We start from the raw sequence: 3,581 nt of genomic DNA, 5'->3' as shown, positions 1-3,581 counted from the left end.
GATTTTTGCCCCCCCGCCCCCCGCCCCGTCCAGGCCTGGAGGGACGGGTGGTGGTGCGTGGGGAACTGGCTGAGCTCAACAGGTGCAGCCATCGCCTTCTGTCTCCTCCAAACCAGGTTCTGACGAGAGGGAGGGGGGGTTTGTATCTGTGCTTGGCCGGCTGGTGGAAAATCCTCGCTCATGTTCCTCTCAAGCTGGCGCAGCCTTCCCTGTGCTGGGCCGGGGCGGGGCGGGGGGGGGGGTTGGATGTCGGGGGCCAGAGCTGCAGGGGGCGGAAGAGTGCTAACCAAATCAAGCTGGAGAGAAGAAGGTGGAGGAGACTGGGTCAGAGAGGAAGAAAGCCGAGGCAGGGGGAGGAGGAGGAGGAGAAGGAAGGGGGAAATGAAGAGGGGAAAGAGGAGGAGGAGGAGGGGCATCAGAACTGAAATCCAAGGTGAGAGGGGAGCTGGGGGCAGGGAGACGGAATTGGGGTGGGGGAGGGACGGAAGCAAGGCCCTTGATGTCATGGATGGGCCGTATCTGATATAAATCAGACAACGTTGGGGTGCGGTTCTCTGCGGTAGAATTCCGGGGCTGTGGAAGTAGCAGAGCTGTTCCTTACACTGTATTAGGAAGACTTGTGTGGAGGGTGAGGATGCTTGGGACAGGAGTGGGTGTGAGAGCTTTGGGGTGTAGTTAGGCGAGTGAGCGTGTGTGTATGGTGGAAGGCGGGTGAGGCGGGTGTGGGGCAGAGGCGGAGTGAGTCATACTTACCTGGCAAGTGGTTTTCCCAGAGTGAGACTTGTTCGTTGCACCGCGGAGGCGCTGCCCTATGATTTCCCCAAATGTGGGAAACTTGACTGCCTGATTTGTGATAATAGGGGACTGCGTTCGCACTCTCCCCTGGAGATGGATGTCTAACGGTTTCTATTTGCCTTCTTTTCTTTTTCTCTCACTTTGGAGGACCACATCCTTGACCATGGCGACACCAATACAGGGAGGTGGGTGCCGCCGCCTTCCTTGAGAAGCTGGCTTCCGCTGTTTCTCATCAGAAATGCACGGGAGAGTTTCTGTCGGCAGGTCATAAAGAACATCTTGGGTGTCGGGTTTTTCCTGGTGTCTCTCATAGAGCAGTGCGCTGAGTGCCCACCAGAGCCCTTCAGTATCTCTGCTTATATTTCAGTACCAGGCAAAGGTGCTTTCTTTCACTCCCCACAGAACACAAGTCAGCGTCCTTTCTCCTTCCTCCCTCCCCCAAGGGGGGCCGGGAGGAGCTAGTTGGAGATTCAGGGAGGAAGTGAGGGCTGCAGGACACATAAAAGCAGCTGGCAAGATCTAGATGGATCTTAAGTAGGCTTGGTCCCCTGGGTGGACTCTACCCCTCAACCTTTAGGTTAACAGGCAAAGGTTCCTTTTGATGCTCTCTCCTGCACTGGCACTGAGGCTCCCTTCCCCAGCTCAGCATAGAGAAAAGTGCCTGTGGTGCCATTAACCTTCTCCTAAGTCAAAATGGGGGAGTTTGGGCTGGGTTTAGGGGGAACTGCCCTTTTCTGACTGCCTATATAGGGCCAGCTCTTGGGTCTTCATCCTGGTGAAGTCACCCTGGTCCTTCAAACTGGAGCTGGGCTTGCAAAGAAGGGTTCTGGCTGATCTGTATTTCTGTGGTCTAGGCTGAGCATCCTGGTCCAAGATCAGGGGCTGAGATGACCTAAAATAGGGAACCTCCTAAGATGGCCCATGGTAGTGGTGGGGGGAGGGGTAGAGCATAGAATTCTACACTCTGTCAAAACATCATCCACAGTGAAGATTCAAAAAAATGTTAAGAGGATAGATCTCATATTATATACCCGGTGGTACAATAACAGCTCTGCATGGTGACAGAGTGTAGCTACACTTCTAGTCAGCATAACATAATTTATAGATTATCCAATCACTATGTTGTCATGTGAAACTGATGTCACATGGTGTATCAACTATAAATCAATTTTAAAAACCTGAAGGTGAGGGGAAAACATTTGAAAAGGAAGCAATAAGACTATAGTTGACTGGGGAACAATATGTGTTTGATTTGAATTGAACAACGTTGTTTCAAATTGAATTGAATTATGTCCACTTATTGGTGGATTTTTTTGGATAAATATAGTATAGTAGTGTAAATGTATTTTCTCTTCCTTATGATTTTCTCAATAACATTTTCACTCTAATTCACTGTATCCTAAGAATAAAGTATATGATACAAGTAACATACAAAATATGTGTTAATGAACTTTTTGTTATATGTAAGGCTTCAGTAGGGTATTAGTAGTTATGTTTTGGGGGAGTCATAAGTTATACACAGATATTCAGTTGTGGGAATCTGTACCCCTAACCCACAGGTTTTTCAAGGAACAATTTGTATCTGTATTTTCAGATGATATGCTCCTATATAGAGAAAAATACCAAATACATACGCACACACATACACACACACACCCCAGCTACTAGAGTCCATAATCTAATTCAGCAGAGTTGCAGGGTACAAGACAGACAAAATCAGGTGTTTCTATACACTAGCAGTGAACAATCGGAAAAGGAAACTAAAAAAACAATTCCATGTACAATAGCACCCACCAGAATACAGTATCTAAGAATAATTGAGTCAATGATGTGCAAAACCTGTACACTGAAAACTATACAACATTGCTGCAAGAGAGTAAAGAAGACCTAAAGAAGTGGAAAGACAATGTGTGTTCATGGATTGGAAGGGTTAAGGTGGTTAAGAAGGCAACACCACGATCTGCAGGTTCCACAGAATTCCTATCAAACTTTTTTCTTCTGTTTTCTTTGTCATCAGCCCCTCGCAGTACATTTCCTTTCAGACATTGTGGTTTCCATCTCTTAACGTGAGATTCTTTTTTACATTTTCCATGTATCTGTTGAATGGTTTGAACCAATGGGATGCAGTTTTAAGAAATGCTTTCTTGTCCTTCTTGGGTGATTCTCACGTCTGTGTCAGTTCTGGGTCATTTTCAGATGAATGAATGAATGATCCCCATGAAGGCTCATTTCCCCTGCTTCTCTGCATACCTCAGACTGTTGGATGGAATGCCAGACAGTATGAAGGTTACCTTATTAGTTGCTGGATGTTTTTGTTTTCTGTAATATTGAGCTTTGTACAGAGACCCATATAAGTTACTTGAAAACAGCATGATCATTTCTGGTGTTGCTTTAATGATTTGTTCAGTGGTCCAGAGCAGTGCTCTGTGGAGGGCTAACGAGTTGCCAGTACTATGGCAAGACCTCCCTGAGTCCTCCACCCTATGCCTCGGAAATTAGGAGGGTTCCTTTTGCTCATTTATCTTCTCTATTCCCAGCACTGTGTGAGTGGCAGGCCCTGTTCAATGATTGCCCCCTGACTTGCTGTCTTTGCCTCCCATGGCATTGCCCAGCAAAGAAAGTTTGTGGGTAGGCTGGGCCATCCCTCTTGGGAAAAGAGCTGGTCTCATCTCTGGGTCAAATGGACATGAATACACCTCCCCAGATATTTCCCATTCCTCTTTGAAATGTAGAACTTAACTCTTTTTGTAGCCATTCCCATATTGTTGCATAATTTCTAACCAGGC

At 47.0% G+C, this 3,581-nt stretch overlaps 1 pseudogene; it reads left to right on the top strand.

Moving 5' to 3' along the window:
- The first annotated feature begins 745 nt into the window (after positions 1-745).
- On the top strand, positions 746-885 carry LOC123860750 (U1 spliceosomal RNA; annotated as a pseudogene).
- The last annotated feature ends 2,696 nt before the right edge of the window (positions 886-3,581 follow it).

The sequence above is a fragment of the Mirounga angustirostris genome, unplaced genomic scaffold, assembly GCF_029215605.1.
Source record: "Mirounga angustirostris isolate CCGP_5_RB_7025 unplaced genomic scaffold, mMirAng1.0.hap1 SCAF_4, whole genome shotgun sequence".
In the NCBI taxonomy this organism is placed as follows: domain Eukaryota; kingdom Metazoa; phylum Chordata; class Mammalia; order Carnivora; family Phocidae; genus Mirounga; species Mirounga angustirostris.
This window is presented reverse-complemented; position numbering and strand designations above follow the sequence as displayed.